This window comes from Crotalus tigris, unplaced genomic scaffold (assembly GCF_016545835.1).
Source record: "Crotalus tigris isolate CLP2741 ecotype Arizona unplaced genomic scaffold, ASM1654583v1 scf7180000017568.12009008, whole genome shotgun sequence".
In the NCBI taxonomy this organism is placed as follows: Eukaryota; Metazoa; Chordata; class Lepidosauria; order Squamata; family Viperidae; genus Crotalus; species Crotalus tigris.
The window spans coordinates 8,995,520-9,017,797 of NW_024096478.1; the positions used below are offsets into that span (position 1 = coordinate 8,995,520).

At 35.6% G+C, this 22,278-nt stretch overlaps 2 protein-coding genes across 3 annotated transcripts in view; one reads left to right on the forward strand and one right to left on the reverse strand.

The window, feature by feature from the left end:
* Positions 1 to 22,278, reverse strand: part of DOCK2 (dedicator of cytokinesis 2) — a 308,188-nt gene that overhangs the window by 122,795 nt on the left and 163,115 nt on the right. The gene's annotated exons all lie outside the window — the stretch shown is intronic.
* The window catches only part of INSYN2B (inhibitory synaptic factor family member 2B), a 108,381-nt gene that overhangs the window by 26,542 nt on the left and 59,561 nt on the right, over positions 1 to 22,278 (forward strand). Inside the window, exon 1 of one of the 2 annotated variants that reach the window (XM_039353232.1) lies at positions 373 to 424. The exons of the other annotated variant lie outside the window; for it this stretch is intronic. The gene's annotated coding sequence lies outside the window, so the exon portion shown is untranslated. Of the gene's footprint in view, positions 1 to 372; positions 425 to 22,278 lie in introns of those variants that run through there. 2 annotated transcript variants of the gene reach the window in all.

The following is a 22,278-nucleotide window of genomic DNA, read 5'->3' on the forward strand; positions in this document are numbered from 1 at the left end:
CTGATTGCTCTTCAAAATTGACTTGGATGATTTACACACACACACACACAGAGAGAGAGAGAGAGACAGAGAGAGAGAGAGAGAGAGAGAGAGAGAGAGAGAGAGAGAGAGAGAGAGAGAGAGAGAAAGCAGTGTTTGGACTTTGTGTTCTTATTTATGTTTTTTAGGTTTTACAGTTTTATCTTTTATGATTGTAAGTCACTCAGGGTTACCCTGAGATAAATAAACAAACAAACCAATGGAAAACAAGTTGATATTTCTGGCTCTCTTCCTAACTGCAACATTCTTTTTTGTAAAAAGAGGTGCTTTTTGAGATGCTTGGAGGTGGGGTCTTGCTTTTATAATAGTTTTTCTTTCAATATTTATAGGCTAAGCCTGGTGGTGTGAGAACAGTTCTTGTCAACTTCTATGGCAATCCCACAAGGTTCCAATCTTCTTCTATATTATTTCATACTTATCATATTAAATTGCTCGTGTATGGATATGAAGCTAATTGCTACCAGTAGAAGATAATTCCCAGACAAACCTTCTCTTTTTTGAGAACTCGGAGTTACATGTCTCCAGACTATAAAAAATTAGCAGTGGGAGAACTAACTAATGGTGACAGAGCTGTTGCTAATTTCAGGGGCTGGTTTTCAGGGTTTGTATGCCTGATACGATCCTCTGAGACCGTGAACTGTTTGAACAATTTTTATTGCAGATGAATATTCATAAACTGCCTAGAACTTACAATTTTTAAATAAATGAATAAATCCACGAAGAACTAAATGACTAGGCTTGCTGTGTGAAATTGTGGCTTACTCAACACATTTGAGTAGATTGTTAGCTCCCTTTCGTCTCTGTTACAGCTCAGTGTGCATTATTACATACAAAGAAAATTTCAGTTGAATAAATTACTCAACAAGTCATAAAAAAAGAACTCATGGGTGAGAATGACAAGTGAACTCTGCATAGTTAAAATTCATTGGTGGAGCTATTAAGACAGGCAACTGCGAATATGCACAATACTAACGGCCTCTATTACAAAACTACAAATCAGCAATGTTTTAAATAATATTTACAACGTTGGTGCATATCATTGCTTAGACTGCTTTAAAGTATTTTTTGGGAAAGACAGGTCTGGTGGTAAAAGATACCCTCCCCACACACTCATGTAAGCTGCATTCACTACCAAATTTATGAGATGCCCCTCTCCCATACATGTGAACTGCATAAAGTGCCTTTTCAATGAAACTTTCACAGCAAGCTAAACTGACCTTGAATGGCAACAAGGGGAGGAATTGGACAGGGACCATGGCCCAGTAACTCTATTTATATTCACTGATCATAACTCAAAGATAGTAAAAATAGATCACCCAGATGGGTTTATCTAAAATATTCCAACATCATGCTATAATTTATACCATGCCTTCTTTTTTTCACTGTCTTATGTGAAATGTAGCAGGACAAAGCATATAAACTGTGATTCTGCTTTTGCTCAGGGCCGAGGCTGATTTCATGCTTAAAAAACTTTATGTTTCATCTTCAAAGTTCTTCCATTGCTTTAGGTGAGCCATATTTTGAGCACAACATAGGATAACAATAATGGAAAACAAAGGCAGAATATAAATCTATAATGTACATACATATATGAATAAATTTGCATTGGGAACTGTAGCAGCATTTTTAATAGTCTAATATTTAATATAACTTCAAAATATTAATAATATCCTCTGCACAGAATAAATTTAGCCTCTGTCTTATAAGTAGGGCCGAAGGATTTTTAAAGTACAGATTAGAGTCTTTTGCATGAGAAAGAAAGTTGAAGTTTGGCATTTGATGAAGATTCTGTTAGTTCACAAATAGAAAGAAGAACAAATGGATTTTTGTGACAAGATAATTATTTCATAAAACGAAGTCATTGCTTGGAAAAGCAATATTCTTAAAAACTCCCTGTTTATGGTTTTTGCATAGGGTATTAAATAATATCCAACGGAGCATATCAATAGCTTCTAACAAACCCTGAAAGTCAAGATCAAAATTTAGATATACAGAAGTAACAGGAAAGCAGAAAAATTAAAAATGTTCCCTCTGCAAAACATATCTGCCTTTTACAGTTTCCCAGCATATTTTTCCTTTAACTTATAAATATGCATCCTGTACACTTATATTGCTGCAGTGAGTACTATATACCCACTCTATAGTAACACTGTTTTAATTACATTAGAAGTAATGTGCATTTCATTTCTTGAAAAATGAAACTATGTATAAGCTCCCATGATAGCAGAATACATAAAAGCTTAACTCTCTGACAAAAAGGCACGATTTACAGTATAAGTGACTTTTTCACCAATAGGAATTTTCCCAATAAATTTAAACATCTTGGCATCAGAAAGGAAATATTAGGTCAATAAAATAATATTTCTCTCTCAGTTGCTTTCATATATTCTTCAACATAAATTTATATTAGTAATTTGCAAAGATCTTGTGTGAAATAATAGCAATATGAAACTTTCATTCAAATTCTTTATATCCCTCAGCTCTTGCTACAAAACTAAAAGCAAGTCTTAGATTAAAGGCAGCCAAACTCCAGTGAAATAGATCCTAAGGACAAATGAAATGTATTCTGTTTTACTTATTTTAACATGCCAATTCTAATTATACTGATCTGGTGCCCAATTAAATTTCTCTTGGCATAATACAAATTTGTAACATACATTTTTTTTTCTCAGACACATCAATGATGTGTCTTGATGAAAAACTGGAGACAAAAATGAAGAATTAACCTGAACCCTTTGCTTTATTTTTAACCAATCATGTTTACATGTATGGATAACATATGTATTTTTTGCATAAACCATAACCAAAATTTACTGAGATCACCTCTTCATACTCTCAAAGGAGCTAAACAAATGTGAAAACTAAAAGAAATTACGGTTCCTAGATTACTTGAAAAAAAAAAACAGATAACATTTGGATAGCACGCCCTAGCTATGTTAAATCTAGTTTATGCTAATAAGTAGGATTGAAACATTAAACAACCATGTTCTGCCCCCATTGCTCATCTCATCATTGCTTCTCATAGCCAAGTAAAACATATGCTGAGGCAATTGGGAAATCTAGAGAGGAAACCTACATGACGCAGAATTAGGTGCTTTATCTTGAACATGAATTTGGGTAATAGTGGGCTAATTTGCCCATTCTTATTCTTCTTCATTATCAGTTATGTTTAAAATTTAGAACAACTGAATAATGTTTCTGTTTTTCAAATTGCAAGCTCCTCCCTCTCCTAAAGAAGGGCTTGAGGTAGCAGATACTCACAGCATTGTTCATTTTGTTCTCCTTATTCTGGCCCGATTCCTATCTGTTTTAGAAATGGCTACTGTTGACATGAGTTAGTTTCATTAAATCTCAAAAAGATCTGAATGATAGTAGATACGGTGAAATGACAGCGTGAGATAACATAATTTTCCCCTTGGAAATAGATTTCAGTTCTTCCAAATCTTTGTATTTGTATACCCATACCTATGCTGTGGTCTTAGATTTAATAAAAGTCTTATCCATTTCAGTAAGACATATTTCTAAATAAATATGCCTGGAGTTTCTAAATACATTAATATGACCTGTCCTTTTCAACTGCCTTTATCCTTTATCTGCATTCCATCTGTCAGTAATATTTGAAATAACATGTTAACAGACATAGATTTGCTATTAAATCTATAAATTAGTTTAATGCATCAAAAAGTTGTGTAGGGGGTCTACAGGGAGAAGGATAAAAAAAATCAAGACGGGGGCCATACCATGTTTTTTATATGTTATCGTTTTCTTTAACCAAAAATTTATTAGGGAGCTCTTCTTGCACTATGAGAATTATTCTCCTTTCAATATATCTTAGTGATTTGCCAATACTGAACAATTAAAGAAATATTAAAAGGAATGAATTGCCCTTAAAATGTTTCTTTCTATCTTCCTCATATCTGTAAAAAAGCAACTTCTGCTGTCACTTCAGTATTCAGCTACTGGAATTTTCTTTTATAGTTTACTGTTCCATTATTATTATTTTTTTTTAGAAAAGCAAAATGTCTCACAATTTAAGTTTCAGACTAAATCTATTTGTCTTTCAAACATCATGCTGGAGCATATTGCTATTTATACATGAAAATATTTTAGATATTGTATATAAAATATTTAAAAATAATTATTAAAATATGCTCCATTGTAAGGCAAGAGAATGCATCAGGATCTGGCCTGTCAGACATGATTTGTGCATCTGATCAAATGTCTTTGGACAGATTCCAGTCCAAATGAAATTAAGCAGGCTCAATTTAGATGGCAAGACTTCTTGATAGTGACCTTCACATGCTGGAAAACCATCTTATTTCAGTAGGCTTTGGGACCCTTGGGTGAATGTAAGATGCTTGTTGTTATTTATCACCATCATTATTGTGATAAATGAATTATTATTATAGATTGTTTTAAGAAATTTGGATTTTTGGTCTGTTCTTTTTGCACACAGACCAGGTTCATCCTAATTAGGGTAGGATATAAATGTTGAAATTGAATAAATGATAAATATTTATTGATGTTTTTATTGATGATTGCAATCCACCAAACACATCAGATAAAGCAAAGCAATGAAATAAAACAGTACAAGATTTAAAAATGATCAGAAGAGAGCAAAACTTTTTGAAAGGGACGATAGGGAATCGCCAGACTGACTATACAAGTAAAAATACTCTTGGTAGTGAAAATCTTAACACCACCCTGATCTTCCAAAGCCCTGAGTCATGCCTGAGAAGGCTTCTGCATCCCAACATAACACCTTTCTTTCAAGTACAGGATACTGAGATCTTTTTTAAGCAACTGTAGTATATATTAGGACAGATACTTCCTCATGACTTCATAATTTCTAATCTAAATTAATCTGAAAGCTTTGAATTCAGCCATACCTGTTTGAATCTGCTTTCTATTAACTGTCTGAATATGCTAATGTAAAATGAGAGATAAAGCACAATGTGTCTTTAAAGTCTATTTGCTGAAGCAGTTTAATGAAAGTTCTTGCAGAAAACTGCTGTTATTGCAATATGCAGAAAGCATAATTACTGTCTTTTTTATCATTTATCAGTTGAATTCAGATCACAGAATGGATACACAAAAGACAGTGATCTTTTGTTTTTTAATACTAAGCAAATACCATTCCTAATTGCTATCCAGCACTTTTGAATTTTAATAAAATATTGGTTAGAAATAGCTAACTCCTCTATATTTATAGAAAACTTGTGGGTTTTTTAACCTATGCAAGTTAGCAAGTGTTGGCAGCATGATTTGACAGTTTTTAAAGCCAAAATCTGTAACATATGTGATAAGTGGAAAAGCATTTTACTGGTAGCTTGAATGTTCATTAGTTTTCCTATTTGTAAGAGCATTACAACATGATTTAAGCTCACTAATCAATATGGTAGATCACTGAATGATGATGTTTGATTCATCTCATTTGTTTTGATCACAATCCCAAGCAATATCAGATGGCAATAAAGCAAGAATTATTTCATAGTATCATTCTCTTTTTCTCCTCTTGTATTTTAAAGTCTACCCAATTAAGGTTAAAATAAAGTAAAAACACAATGTGTGTAATAGTGACAAGTAGAGCCATTTTTTCCCAACAGAATTGCTTTTCATTTATTTTATCCCTTCTAGACAACATTCACATTCCTACTTTATACCAAAAAATAATTATTTCTTTATCCTTCATCTCTTCTGGTAGCACAGTACTTTTACAAAAAAGAATTACAATTATCAGATTAGTGTTACCCCATGGTAATCAATGAATGGAGATTTATTGTAATTAAAATGTGTAGAATGAAAATGTGTTCTGCAATTAAAATGTATACAATAGAATATTATCATCACAGATATTTTAGTAACCTTGCAAAAAAAAAGCAGTTTGTATTGATTGGATTGTTGTTCTACACAGAAAACTATATGCAAATAGTAAGGTCATGTGAGATTAAAAGGAAAGTTGTATATAGGTTTCCACTGTCTCTATATTCAACTACTCAATCCTAAAATCAACCAGTCTGTCTGTCTTCCTGTCTGCCTTTTTTTCCTGTCAGCTGCTTCAATTGCAGATGAGTGTAGAAAAGTGCAGAGTAACAACATGGCCCTTTGAAACACTATCCTTCCTGCGATTTATCTGCCTCCTGCACTGAATGTGTTTCAAAGAGCCTTGAAAACTAGGATGCTTGTTTCTTCTGGACATTCATTTGTTAATATGTACATTCTGCAAGATATTTTATTGCATACTGCCCAAAGAAGTTGCAGGGTTGAGTAGCCTTATAAACACAATAGAATAATAAATATATTTACATGGTGATCACTCACATTCAGTAAAAACTTTAAAAGAAAATAATAGTAAAAAAATGGCATAATACAACAAAATAATTTGGTCTTACCCCACCAAGGAATGCCATTCCAAGAAACATAATCAATGGTTTACTGTAGGTTATAAAACTCCACATTTCATATCAGAATTCAAAGACTTTTTGAGATACCCAAGTCTGAACAGCTTCTCTAAATAACCCTGACAGGTTAATGTTGATCTAAGCTTGAGGGAAGAGTGTTCCAAAGTAGAAATGAAAAAGGTCTGTGGCCCCTGATTGTAACATCCTTCAAAGGGAGTCCCCTTATGTAGATATTATTATTTTCTGCTGTACTTATCTGGGATCGCTCCTCATGCTTTGATATGTTGCTATAAAAAATGTCTTGTATATGCTATTCAATAAGCCATAATGCCAAATGGAAAATATTGATTTATCCTTTCTAAACCTTTTGCTGAGTTTGGAAGCTAAACAAAATCAGGTCTGGGTTAATATTTGAATGTTGCACATCCTCTGAAGAAGTTAGGATTTGGAAGTTTAACATTGTTTGGGATGGTTTGGATGGATTTTGCAAGGCCAGTGTACGTTGGAGTTTTCGATTGTGCTCTATTTAGGAGCAGGGCGAAATTAGATTGGTATGTGGCTGAAGAGTGAAAAGAATGAAGAATGAACCAGCAACAGAGACACCAGCCCTCCCCTAGGCATTCTGTCTATATTTGGCATGTTTTCATCAGCATCAGGGAGGCCTGATTTGTCACAGCAATGGGGACTTACTCAATAGCTTTGCCACTGAGGGCTGTTCAGCCAACCAGAATAAGACAAGGTAGCTTGTGTTCGAAACAGACTGGTCCTCTGTCAGATAGTATCAGCCTTCAAGGTAGATAGGGTCAAGAATCTGACACTGCATGAAATTCTGAAACTTTATTGTTATAATAGCAAAATCTCAAAAGCCTGCCTGAGATTCCTTGTCTCCCAGTTATACTAAACAAACTCAAGGGAGAACAATTTCAAGCTTTTTTTTTACCCCCTTCCTCTCTTTCTGGGTTAAATTGATGTTTATGAAGTACCCATAATTCTTCAAAGCTATCTCCATAGCACTCTACAAGTAGGGATTTTGGTCCTTGTGCAATGAATATCAAGGTATTTGGAGATGAGTTGGGTGAGGTCTGTATGTTGGACTCAACAGAGCCTTAAGCTGCCCAGGAATTGGCCTCCTGGCTGCCTGCCTTTTAGTGCTGCCCTGAAAGACTGTTTTCCAACAGCTGCTTACCTAGCTAGTATGCTTTATTACTTTTGAAATTATTTATGCAATGGACATTAAAGGTTCTGGATTGGTTTAATACTGAAGGTCAAGAATGTTCTGTCTATGTTTGGCATATTTTCATCAGCATCAGGAAAGCAGAGGCCTGATCTGTCACACAATGGGGTCTTATTCAAAGCTTTACCATTAAGGGCTATGTAGTCAACCAGAATAAGATAAGGGTAGCTAAAGCCATTGTAAGTGGAACAAGCAAAAAGTGCAAATAATGTGTGGGGTGGGATTTTTTGGGACAGCCTTTCAACAACTTGGTTTTCCCAATGTCTTTTCAATCAGCTAGAGCAGATGTGGCAGGAATCTGGGTGTTAATCACACAAAAAGTCCATAATTGATATTGATTTCACTTTCTCACTGCCAGTGTTCACTGCTCTTGTCAGATCACCAGATCCTCAGTGGCCCTAATCTACAGCTGGTAACCCTAGCCCTAGCCCTAACCCCATCTATTAAGAAATGACATCTGATGAGACTTTAAAAAGCATGCTGTCTGTTTTGTGGCGCCTTTCCTCTCTAATAACATGGCCCCTTACACTCAGATTGCATTATCTGTGCATGCTTTAAAACATTCTTTAAACATTCTTTTCCCTCTAAGTTCTGGAATAGATGGATGGTGTGGCCTCTTAATTTATTTTTCTTGGTTTTTATATTGATACATGCTCCCCCTAACATGTGTGTGTGTGTGTGTGTGTGTGGTGTTGTTTCAGTATTGTACTAATGTTAATTGTATACTTCAAAGAATTGGATTAGAGTTAGGTTGGCCTTACAAATTAAAATTTTAAATAAAATATAAACAAAGAAGGCTGTAAGCAAGACTGCCCAGTGGGGAGGCGGGGGGGGGGGGAATACAAGAAGGTGGCAATGACAAATCTCTTCAGTTGAATCATCACAACTTAAATTTGACTTGGAGATTTTACTTACATTACTCATTTTCACAAATGATATGTTTAAACAACAATCTAATTGTAACATACAGTGCTGCTAGAAATGGCCCAGTTTAAAACTGGATACTAAATTGGCCAATATGAATTGTATCCTAATTTTAAATACCGAAGTGGGAAAAAGTGAATTAAGTACATTTGGTATAGCAATATAAGTTTCTGTATTTAAAATTAGAAACCAGAGAGGTCTCGGTGTAGGAAGAGAAAATCTGCTGGTAATTAGACTACAATGGCATCTTAATTTCCTCAATGTTTGAACTGAATTCCACTGATACATTAGATTCGGGGGGGGGGGAGGAAACTAGTTATTTGGCTTGATTTAAATAATTTGCATATACTTCCCTATACTTCCCCTTATCAGGATTTCTTTAATATAGATAAAAAGAGAATTAAATCCAAAAGGTTATATGAAAAAAAAAATAAGCTGCTGGTCTTTTACTTGTGGAATCGAACTAAATAATAATGGTGACAGTTCTCTTACTAAGACAAATACATGGCTTAATTTCCAGGAACTCATTAAATTGAACAGCAAGCTATATTTTAATTGTTCATTATTTGAATATAATAATATACGCTAGCCACAAAGTTGTAAATGTGAATGCTCAAAATGAAAACTCATTTATGTGCGGTTGAGATGGATTTCAAAAGCCCTGGTGCAGAAAAATGCAGTAAATATATTTTTAGAATCCAATAAATTGTTTAAACTACTAAACAAGAAAATGTGCTGAGGATATGAACGTGAGTACAAAATGCAGCTTTGCATTCACTGAATATATTAAAATATACACTACTTTCCTGGCTCTCTTGGAGCTTCATTCATGCTCCTCAAAGGTACTAAACCAGAGTTTTAGCTGAAATTGCCCTAAAGCAGGGGTCTTCAAACTTGGCCTTTTTATAACTTATGGACTTCAACTCCCAGAATTCCTCACCCGGTGTGCCTGGCTGAGGATTTCTGGGAGTTGAAGTCCACAAGTCATAAAAGGGCCAAATTTGAAGACCCCTGCCCTGAAATTTCCTTAGTACTACTCATAAGATACTTTCAGATCTCATTTTACAGCTGTTTTCTCATCATTATATAATTTGATCACTGTTGGATTTGTTTTACAGAAATATTTCAAAATAAGTGTAACAAATACCAGCTTGAAATTAATATTTTTAAAATACTCATTCTGTCCTGCATCCTAAGTTACTTTCCAAAGGTGGGGATCCTATGTTAAAGGAGTATGGTGTGTATATAAGAAAAATAAATTAAACATAAACGAAAGGAAGGAAGGAAGGAAGGAAGGAAGGAAGGAAGGGAGGGAGGGAGGAAGGGAGGAAGGAAGAAAGAAGCACTGCTACAAAGAAGACTGAAGAATCAAAACCATAGGGTTAAAAGGTGATAATTCAATCTTGTGGCAACAGGATTTTATTATCACCAAAGAGATGCATCATTGTCTAGATGAAATAAATCAAATGTGTGATCCATAACCCCTTCCCATGTTACAGACCTCAATGCTGCCTATCTTTACCTCTCTCCAAAACTGAGGTTCACTCCATTTTCTCAGAAGATAGCCACCATTTTAAGGCATAGTTACACCAAATAGTGGTTTGATTTCCTCACCTCAGATATCCTGCTAGGAAAGCAAAGACAATATGAACTGTGAGACTGAATACTAGATCTGAATTTTGCTGGTTCTTATTATCAGCATATATTAGACTGATAATTTTCCTGTACTGAAGTCATTTATGTACAAAAATATAGCTAATCAATGAAATGGCTTTAAAGATTGCAGTTGATTAATCAAATCACAACCTGCATAGACACAATCTGATGAAATATCTTTGTTATCATTAGTACATTATTATTTGGCTCATTAGATGTGATGTATAAGGAAAATAAGAGAAAGCAGGTCTGAATGTCACAGCTTATGCCATTTTGAAGAAACTTTCTCCGACTTTAGCAGCAACTTGAGAAAATATTGGTTATACTATGGGAGAAAGGAGGACTTTTTAAAAATCTATCTTTCTATGTTTTAAGGGAAAGAATGAAAGAGATGAAGAAGCGTCCTTAAATTGGGTCTCCTTTGCATGCAGCCTTCAATGGTTGAGCATTTTTTAAAATATGGATTGTATATGCACACAAAAAGTTCCTACTTGCATCATTAAACTCCAAGGAGCACTAAATCAGTGTAATGTTCACCAAAAAAGAATGTCCTGTGGGTAAAATATTATAACAGCAGCACACATTTGAAGTTAAAAATGTTCTAAGAACTATAGTTTATCTTTTTCATAGTTGAAAAGGAAATACTGGTATCTTGGGGACTAGATTAGGAAAAGTAATACATATTTTTTGAGTAAGGAATTATAACTATTCCTCAAAAAATTAGCTTTTCCTGATTTTTCAGAAACTATTGAGAATAATAAAATTACTCTCAACGTAAGTTAGATATTTCCTTGGAGTTTTTAAGAGTCTTCGAGGAGAATGATTGAATAATTCATTGTAGATTGTTAAAACTAAGCAAGCATAAGAAAAATTGGGATCATCTTTTACTGAAACTTACAATAAAAGGAGGTAAGAAGTCAAATTTTAAATAGTATTTTAAATACCATGTTTCTGACGGTTGGAAAGAGCGATACTATAGCATGAAAAAATATTACATTTATACATTTAGGCTTGTTTTATATTTTATTCCAAACTGAATTAGCAATGCATTATTTAAAAGAAAAGTCTGAACTTCCATTCCAACTTACATGCAAAATATTGATTAGAGCAGCTTTCTTGATTTTTTTTTTACTTAATCAACAGTCCCATCATTAGGTGAAGTGGCATCAGAGACAGAAGAATAACTGTAATTTTAAATCAAATGAGCACAAATTGTCTGAGGAATTCAACTGCAAATCAACTTTGGTCCTCAGTTATAGCACTGAATTTTTTTAGTGGATAAATATCTAATTCATTCCATAATCTCCCTGGTTTTAACCCAATCCCCACCCTTTAAATCCAGAGCTTGGATCACTTAACTTCCAAACATATATTTTGTCTCTGATTCAAAGGAGTGGGCCATCTGCTTCTTTAGTGAACTGGGTGGCCTCATAATCTAGTATTCGTGACTCATCCCCAGTACTGATCATCCAACATCTGCAGAAAAAGCGGTCTTTTGCACCAATATAGCATATGTGCAATTTAAACTACTAGTAAGATTATTGTGCATTTGTCATCTAACCCTTATTTGTTATATTCCAACACCTTGCTGGAGTAGTTTGTCTGACTTCTTGCTGCAAGGTTACTCTCCATGGTCCTGAAACCAGTGTTTCATATTTGGTATTTGTAATACTAGATCAGTGGTTCTCAACCTTTTTAATGCCGCGACCCCCAACCAGTCGTAAGTCGAGGACTACTCAACCAGTCGTAAGTCGAGGACTACTCAACTGGTGCAGCACCGTTTGCAGAATGGGACTTTTGGCGGGCTCAGCAGGGCAGAGACAGCCTGGACAATTCCTATTGGCTTTTGAAAGCCAATAGAATTAGACTCTATTCAAGAGAGTCTATTCTATTGGCTTTCAAAAGCCAATAGAATAAAAGGGAGTAGCACAGCTAAGGAAAAGGGGGAAAAAATGGCGGATTGCATTGTTTGGCGACCCCCGTGAAATGGTTGTTCGACCCCAATGGGGTCCCGACCCACAGGTTGAGAACCACTGTACTAGATAGAACTGGGTAGCTTCCTTTTCTCTGGCCCTGCTGTGGTTGGCTGTCCTTGCTGGTTACTGTTCCCTATACCATCACTTTGGAAAGGCAAAACAGTGTTTAACTGAGCAAGGCAATCATAAAAACTGGCATGTAATTCGGACCTGATGTGATTGGGTGGAAAATCTGAGCTGTGTAAGATGTTGCTATTAGTATTTCCCACCATGGCTTGAAGTATGCATTGATTATAAGAGAAAAGAACACTCTTTGGCTCTCCTTTTAAAATATGACCTCTACTTTGTAGCAATAATGATGTCAGTTTGGACTATTTCACTTCCTTATGAAGCAGAGGGAACAAAGAAAGCACAACAGAAATAATGGATAGGAAGTGCTTATTTTTTTATAATAGTAATTACAGATATCAAGTTCCGATACAGAAGTATAAGATGGTAGAATAAGATTACTAAACTTCTTGCATATGCTGTACATTTTCCCTTTCTTCCTATTTTTCCAGGTCAGTGCTATTTGGCATCAAAAGAAACATAACAACAAGAGGAGATGATTTTCCCAATAAGAAAAAAAATAGATTATTTTTTTTAACCTAAATTGTTCTCATGGTTTTTTTCTTCTATGACTTCTGAGGGAAGATTGGTTTCTCAAAAAAAAAAAAAAAAAGGAGAAAAGGATTATGGGAGAGATCAAGCTGAATATACAGCATGAGCTGGTCCGTGACTGTAATAAAGATTGAATTGAATTGAATATGAATGTACAATAGAAGATTGTCTAGGGTTTACTTCTGACAACCTCCATTTCTTCAATTCTCAGAAATATCATGCTCATTGAATCTCTGTATTTTCAATTTAATATATTACTTTAAGCAAAAAATTGCCACATTTAAAATTTAATAATAAATTGTTTACGCTATGTCAAGCAAAATCCAGTGTTCAGAAATTATCCTTTCTCTGAGATTCCTGCAGAACATGAATGGTTCTGCCAATCAAGTATACTTTTGGGGAATTGTTCCAATATTTACAAACAAAAGTACTGATTTTATGGTGAGATGTAAACTTCAGAAGAGGCTGAAGTAATATACCCTGGCAAAATTGATTTAAAACAGCACATAAAGTGAAAACATTTTAAAGTCTAAAAAAGCGGGCCAACCAAAATGGTGTTATGTTCAGCATTTTGCACCATGTTTTAAATTACACACATAAATGGAAAATATTAATCACATTATATACACGTAAGGCAGCATAATTCAATGCCCTCCTGAAGGAAACTCTATGTATCGAGATGCAGGATTCTGAAAATGGAAAAGCTGCTAGGGGGAGAGTGGAAGGTAATAAAGCTGCCAGAGGAAAATGTCCCATATTTCAAGGCCTTTTTATTTCCATCCTTGGATCTTAATTCTGCCATTACAAGATATGTAATAATTAAAATGTCAAAATAAGGGGTTAATATTTCATAGGGGGAATCAGTATATCCTCTGTTAGGTGATTGCTCAGCAGGAAAGCAAATTTGAAGCTACCGGTAACTAGAGTAAGATGCATACATTTGGAAGTATTAGAAAGAAAGTGACACAAGACTGCTTCTGAAGAATCCCACTCCCCACCCAGCCCCAGCCCCATTACTGCTTGTAGAGTTCTAAAAGAATCACCACTCTGCAGTGCTCGCATCTCATACCCTACACTATTTGTTGTGTATGATGTATAATAATAATAATAATAATAATAATAATAGTACCAATAGTGATAGGCGCCTTGGGTGCAATCCCAAAACAACTGGAGCACCACTTGAACACCATTGGCACTGACAAATTCGCTATTAGTCAATTGCAAAAGGCGGCCTTACTAGGAACTGCTTCCATCCTGCGACAATATCTGTAATACCATCAAACATCCATATCTGCCTATCCCAGGTCCTGGGTAAGGACTCGATAGGTAGACAAAATGCCAAATCCAGTCTGAACATCTGGCTGACTGTGCGATGATCCAAAATAATAATAATAAAGTTGGAAGGGACCTTGGAGGTCATCTAGTCCAACCCCCTGCTCAGGCAGGAAACCCTATACCATTTCAGACAAATGGCTGTCCAGTCTCTTCTTAAAAACTTCCAGTGTTGGAGCATTCACCGCTCCTGGAAGTGTTAATTGTTCTAACTGTCAGGAAGTTTCTCCTTAGTTCTAGGTTGCTTCTCTCCTTGATTAGTTTCCATCTGTTGCTTCTTGTCCTGCCTTCAGACGCTTTGGAGAATAGCTTGATCCCCTCTTCTATGTGGCAGCCCCTAAGATATTGGAAGACTGCTATCATGTCCCCCCCCCCTCATCCTTCTCTTCATTAAACTAGACATACCCAATTCCAGCAACCGTTCCTTATATGTTATAGCCTCCAGTCCCCTAACCAACTTTGTTGCTCTTCTCTGTACAATATTATAATATTATTCACTTTTAATATCAAATGTTGTAAACCCTGGATTGCCTTTTTTTTAAAAAAAAAAAGCGGCAAACATTTTTCTTTGCTTTTCTTTTATAGTGGGATATTAGGAAAGTCATACTGCTGCTTATGGAATAAACTATGTGTGATGGTATTTTAATGGTAGGTTTATTAAGGTGGTTTCAATAACATGAAAAAAGTAACATCTCCCTGAAGTAGGGTTTGGCTTTCTAGTGATTTCATGGCAACGTGGAAGTTTTCTTGGAAACAATTATTGTCTTTTTATGGGCTATAGTTACTTATTTATTCACATTCAACCTAGCCTACAATACACAGAAGGTTGCACTAGACTGCCAAAAAAGAGTTGAAGAAGGAGATATCCCAACTAAGCCCAGAGCATATCAGATGAATGCTGTCACTTGCTGAGATTATTTCCATTATTTTAAAAAAAAAAACCTCAAAGGATTGCTTCTTAATTTATAGTTCAGTTATTTTCTTTATGTCACATTAAAACTTCCTGTAATTCTCTTTGTCTCAGAATACATTTGGTGATTATCATCTATTTGTAAAGTTCTATTTACTTTATGACTTACTAGTCCTAAGAATCAAACACTGAAGTATAATCAAACATAAGAGCTGTGGTGGTGCAGTGGTTAGAATGCAGTACTGGAGGCAGTTCAATTGTCACCAGCTCAAGGTTGATTCAGCCTTCCATTCTTCCAAGGTCGGTATAATAAGGACCCAGATTGTTGGGGACACTGTAAAATCTCTTAGAGAGGGCTGTAAAGCACTGTGAAGTGGTGCTATAGAAGTTACCCTTTGCAAACATATAGAATGCAAGATTCCATGTCAAAACTTGTATCTAGAAGAAAATTCGAAACCAAAGAACAGATGTCAACCACAGAATATTGACCAAAAAGAATAAAGTCATTGACAGTCCTACAGGCAAATGTTAATATTCTTATCTGAATTTCAGTGTTCGCATTCTATGATATCTATGTATAGATATGTCCATGTATTTTCTTTGTCTTGAAGAAATACATTTTGATTTGCTTTCTGGGACTTTTTCAAATTATTTTATAACCTGGATACAGTATGTAAAGCAGTGGTACCCAACCATTCCAGCTCCACAGACTAGTAGCGGTAGCAATGGTGTGTAAACCAGTGCTCCCCGACCTTTCCAGCTCATCAACCAGCAGTGTTGGTGGGGAGAGGGAGGGTTTCATACACACAACCTAATCCCATGCATGTGCAAACAGAGCTTTGCATGCTTGCATGCCATTTGTGCAGCCCGGTTCCCAGTGAGCTTGGGATTCAGGACCCCTGGTGCAATGGCAGAATAATGAAAACCTGGAGGACTTGGTCTACTCTGAAACCAGCTTCCTTCTTGCAATATGGAATGTTGAACTTTTCCTCCTGTAGTTCGTATTTTTTAGGGAGTTGCTTTGAGTTCCAGTAAAGCATCTGTAATTCCTGAATATGAGCTTGGCTGACTACTATAATTTCCATGTTCCCCTATTTAAACCTATATAAGCATAATGTAGTCATGTTTCAAGGGAAGCAGTGTGTGTGTGTGTGTCTGTGTGTGTGTCTATGTCTGTGTGGAATGATGCATGTTATGCTGCCAATCGGAATGTTGTATGTGTTGATAGAATATGGAAAGAACACACCAGGATAATTATCAGAACTTTGCCAACAAATCTTTTACTCATGAATCTAGAATTTCTTCTCAGAAATTCTAGAGGAGAATGGGGGGGGGGAGAGATCTTGCAAAATTTTCTCTCTCCTCTTTTTGTTCCATGGTATAAACTATGAAAAAATCTAGATATTTTCTCTGATCCATAATATAAAGATTCAGCAATATATTAGATGATTGAAATCTCCAATATTTACTTTAACAAAAGTAAAGATAACTGGAATTTGCAAATTACAATCCTTCCAATATTATTTTGTATGCTAGCATTTTAGGTAGAAAAGAAATATGTATATGGAGTCACTTCACAGGCAGAATCTCAAGAGAGTTTTTCAGATGGGGGGAGGGAGGGAGAAAGAGAGAGAGAGAGACTGAGATTATGTTGAAGGAACAATCATGAAATGATTTAAAAACCAGAATTGAACAACCTTTAGTGGATCAGTTTTATTTTAATCTTTTACAACAGATCCAGGCAAATCTTTTACTTTCCCATTTAGAACTGAAGCTTAACTTGATTAATCACATGTTCTTTAAATCCCATCTAATAGGAGCATGAGCACAGAATATCCTTGGGATTTCAATTTGTGGAAATAAACTACAGCCCTAATTACTGATTTTTGAGTGTCTGTGCAGATGTGCATACATACATGCATATGTAGGGTAGATGTATTGATTTTGGGTTTTCATTTATAGTTCTGTACCTTTGAGTCTGTCCTGATCACTAGCAACTGCTTGGAGTAGTCCACACAATTTTCTTGGCAACGTTTTTGGAAGTGGTTTGCCATTGACCATTTCCAAGGTCTGAGAGATGGTAACCAGCTTAAAGCCATCCAGATGATTTTAGTGCCTACATGGAACTATAGCTCACAGTTTTCCAGCTTCTGGCTTGTTACCTTTAACCACTCCACTAAACTGACTTTTCTTTTGAGGTATAAAATATATTATCTCCATATTAAGTAGAAAATGACATATCAGCTTCAAATATTGCTTAAATACATTTGCTTTAAAAGAAGTATCTGGGGAGTTTAATAGAAAATGCTTCTATTTGTCCAGAGCTCAGTTGTTTTTTTAGGAGAGCAGATGGTGCTTTATTTTGTAACAAAGTCAAAAACTACCACCACCACTTACCACCACCACTCTCATACAATAATCAAGCAGCCAGACAACAGGAGATGACGTAATAGAAAATATTAGGCTTAAAACTAAACCTAAGTTTATCTTTATTTTTGGAAGCAGACATCTAAATCAAAACATAGTTAGAGGTGCTTATTTTAACCTGTCACTTTTATACCGCTTGTATACAGGGGTTACCTCAAGAAATGCATATAGCTGTCTAAATCTAAAATCTAACAGTGTTGAGTTGCTAAAATTACTGGATTGCAACATTATTTCTTTCACATTGGAAAGCAATCATCTAGAAAACAATAATTCAGACTGTTTATCAAACCTATTAAATATTACCTGCTGTAATATTCAGAAACAACATGTGCTTATGACAGCGTGCATAACCAGGGAAGACACAACACATCTCCAACACTGTTAGTCATAGCCATATATTTAGCACTATTTTGCAAACAACTTACTTGCATCTGAAGCCTATACCTTGTAAACATGCAACATTTCAGCAATCATGCAAAAATAATTAAAAGGGTATTATTGGGAACCACCAGAATGTCAGGTGAAGTGCAGTATAGAAAATCAAGACAGATGGTGGTCTTGCCAAGGTAATTCTGTTTTAAAAATCAATTTCATCTTAAATTTGATGACAGTGCAGGGAAAAGAAGTTACAGGAAAGTGCTTATTGGAAAACTGCTACTTTGTTATAATTAGAATTCTTAGTGGCATTATCCCATGTCAACTCTTAGAAGTGCTTCCAGAAAGCAAGTACAGCAAAACTGTACTCTCACCTCCCAGTTCAAAAGCTGTAGATGTGCAGATTCAGAAAGAGTCTGAAGAAGACTCCTAATAATGTTTACCTTGTTTTTGATACTTTTATATAACTTGGTAAGAGTCTTGTAATTACCAAGGACTTATTAGGTCCTTTTTTTTCATTAAATTTTTGCAATCAACTCTGTGTCAATTTGTTAATTTCACATTAAAAAAAAAACCAGAACATCCTGAAACTGATTTGGGCAAGTACTTCACATATTCAGAGCAATCCTCTTGGGTTCCTTAAGTAAAACAGGAAAGCCTCCCAAATCTTTTCAGGTGAAATGGCAGGATGCCACCTAGCTGGAAAGGCAGATCATCCATCAACCTTGCCATTCTCAGCTAAATCCAGCACTTAAATTTTGCATCTGAGGTGCAAAGTCATAAACAAAGCTTAGCTTTCTTGGTTTAAAATTTGGAAGTCAGACAGGGATTAAAGCTGGGGGGGGGGGGTTCCCTGAAAATCAAAGTATTATGCACCAGCAAATCATTGTTTTTGAACTGTGAGAACTTTTAATGCTTCCACCAGAAATTCATAGAGAAATTCATAAATTCAAAAGAAGATGCAGTGGAGGGGTTCAGCCTGATGCAGCCTGATGAAGGAATGGCGTTTTCCTTGTAAAGGGCAACCATCACCCTGGGAATGAATGGGAGAAGCAATTAAATGAGATACTGCTGCTTGGAAAACAAGTTGCTCAGTTGCTTCACAGCACCCAAGAAATGCTATGAACCATTTCTAAGTCCTTCTCCAGTGGCCACAAGACCCATAAAATCATCCTTCTAATTGCTATCATAATCTGCACATCTGCTATGTGATCATTATTAGTGAAATTTCTTATGCTTAGAATCTAATTTTTGCTGAACAGACTGGAAAAATGCTCACTGGGACAGTAGAAAGTAGATCACGATCTTTTGATAAAGTGTTGGCAAGTTATTTCAAAGATAGAAGGACCCCTGCCATTTGAACATTCTAGCTTTCTCTTCGACTACATATCTCATACTTGGAATTTGACAACTGCCAATGTAAATGATTCTCTGTGTTCTTACAATTGCCAAAAGACTGATAAATGTACAGCCTCCTCTACACCATGGACTGAAGACTCAACTGCACTTTCTATCTATGAGCATATGGCCTACTGACATAGACTGTGTGTGGACAAATGTGAGACTTGTTTTTACAAAATACATAGGCTAAGAAATAAGCACGATAGATACAAAACATTTGAGTTACAGACTTTTCACAAATGAAAAAACCTGCAACTCCAACCTAGAAGGTCCTGGAAGGGAGAAAATGGCAGGGAAATGTTAGTTTATAGTATACCATACACCAGAAGACAGGGAGGGATGATAGTTCCACCTGAACCCAGGAGGAGACTTCATCAAGTAGAGAAGGAAAAAAGGGGGGAATATATAGTGAAAATTGGGCAACGCAAGAATGACTATCAATACTCAGGGCCAAGGGCCTCCTGTCATTGGGAAGACCAAATACATATCTAGTAATCCCTATGGAGAATGGGGTGGCAAGAGGCTGCCAAACACTGCTTGTAGGATTGAGATTAACCAGTGTGCACCTCACGTCTCTGCCAGTCGGTCACATGAGGCAGAAGTATCCAGTTTCCTTGCCAGAGGACCTTCCCCAACAAGGGTCTCCACAGCCTTGGGAAAACTGGCCCACTCAAGCCTCAGCACCTGAAGCTGCAGAGAATCAATGCAGTCTCTGGGTTGGATTTAATGAACAAAATCAACTTACAAACAGCCTGTCGAACCATAACTTGTTTGACAGGGGACTGTCTCTATATAAATATTACTTGGATAATATGTATTTGGATAATAATTCCATTACATGATGATACATAGAATTGTAACTATTTACTGCTAAATTGATATATTATACCTTTCTTTTCTTTGATGTATTTTTTTTTTTTACTTCTTTTTTAAAAAGCACTTTGAGGGCTCCTTGTGCTCTCTGAGCTTGCCTGTTTTCTTGCAGACATTTCAGGTAACATCATCAGTGTTAGTGTGCACTTTTGTCATTATTTTAAACAATAAAATATTTTTTGAAGGAAAAAAAGAAGAATGGTTTATTTTAAAATTCCTCAATGGCTTCCAGTGGCAAAGGCCACAGATTACACAATCTCTTTGCCATTTGGAATCACTCAGAAGAAAGAATTCAGTAGAAACTGCAGCTGGTCTTCTTTTGCCTTTCTGCTAGGCCTTATTTAAGAGTATGAAAAAACATAATTGTGATGCCATAGAGAACTTTCAACTATCTGTAAATAAAGACTTGATTGGTGGTCTGTAGATATTTACACAGTTGGAGTAAGAAGATAGGGAGAATAGCTTCAAAAGTGTGATCTGTGTTGGTTTGGAAAGAGTTCTCAAATGATAAGTCCAATTCTTTAGTACTTGTTCCTCTTTCCTTTTCCAGATATAGAAGATGCCCTTAATTAGAATTATGATTTCTTCCTTAATTTAATCATCCAACTTTGCTTGTTATTAGCAAGAGAATTTAGGATAATCCTTTATTGCCAAGTACCAAAAAATTCCAATATCTTCTCCCATGGATGATGTCTAATCTTTCAAAAGGTCCATGGCACTAACAGAATACCTTCCCTAACTATCCTTTCATCTATCTTACAAATACAGCAAACAGAAGGGTAGTTTGCTTTAATAAGTGAGAGGAGAAGTTGTCAGGGAACCAATTAAGAGACTGATAAAACATAATTGTGGTGTCTTAGAACTTTCACTAGGATAGACACTATCTGTAAATAAATAAAGACTTGATTGTTTTAAGTTCTGCAAACAGATGTTTGCAAAACATCTGGTTTGTTTCCAGAAACCATGGTTTGCCTTTACATATGCCTCATAAAACTGGTTTCAATTTTTTAATTCAGATTTGGTATGTAAAGGCATTCAAGTCAATGTCTACATATTGCAATATAATGATTATAATATGCAGCTAACCTGCATCCATTCTGCATTTCAGAGTATCTGTTGCTTTACACATTGATGAGATGAAAAGAGTTGCTCTAAATTTAAATAATTTTACAAGCCCCAAATTAATCTATCATCCTTCATAAAGCCTGCTGGACTCCACAGTGGGAAATATAAAAGTAATGCAGAAATATATTCCACACAATTCACTCCAAGGATATAGTAGAACTTTCTAGAAACCTATATTTCTGATCTGAGGTATGAAAGCTGTGCAAAGTTTAGTATGCCCTTCACAGTCAACCACTAAGATAAGCTCCAGGAGTGCCATTATCTTTATGTCCTCTTTGTGACCTATTCTGCTCCAAGTAGTATATCATAGGTTAGATTCATAATATATAGCCACCCTTACCTTTTTCAATCTTCATATGAACTAAACCCTAATGTGGAAGGTGGGGGGGGAGCAGGGAGTTAAAATAATTCTAATTGATACCAATTAATTCCCTTTTAAATGTGTATACAAGAGGATGAATCTTTTGAAATGATGGTTCCAAGGAGAAAAAAAATAATCTTCCTTTCTTATGCATCATGATCTCAATTCAAATTGGGCACTTATACAAGAGCATCTGCATATTACATATTCAGCAGATCCTAGTTTGCTATGATAGGGGAAAAGGATATTAAACTAAATAGGTCTTTGGTCTAATTTATCTGGTCTCTTATGAGTGGCCTCTCCTAAAAAGGAGATGGAGGAAGGGTTCAGCTACAATCCATAAAATCTCACAAGTGACATTTTTATGGGTTATTTCTCACTTGGTGCCTCCGTTTCTATAATAAAAAAAGTTTTTCAGTACCATCACCAGCTTTAGAATTGCAGCCTAAAGGCTTACTGCTGAGTGGAGAAATATTGACAATCCTGGGGGCATTTGAAATCTCTATATGCCTTTTGCAAAATGCAACTCAGATTGGCTAATCGGCTAGTTAAAAGAAAACGCTCTGAGTATTTTAGAAAGTACA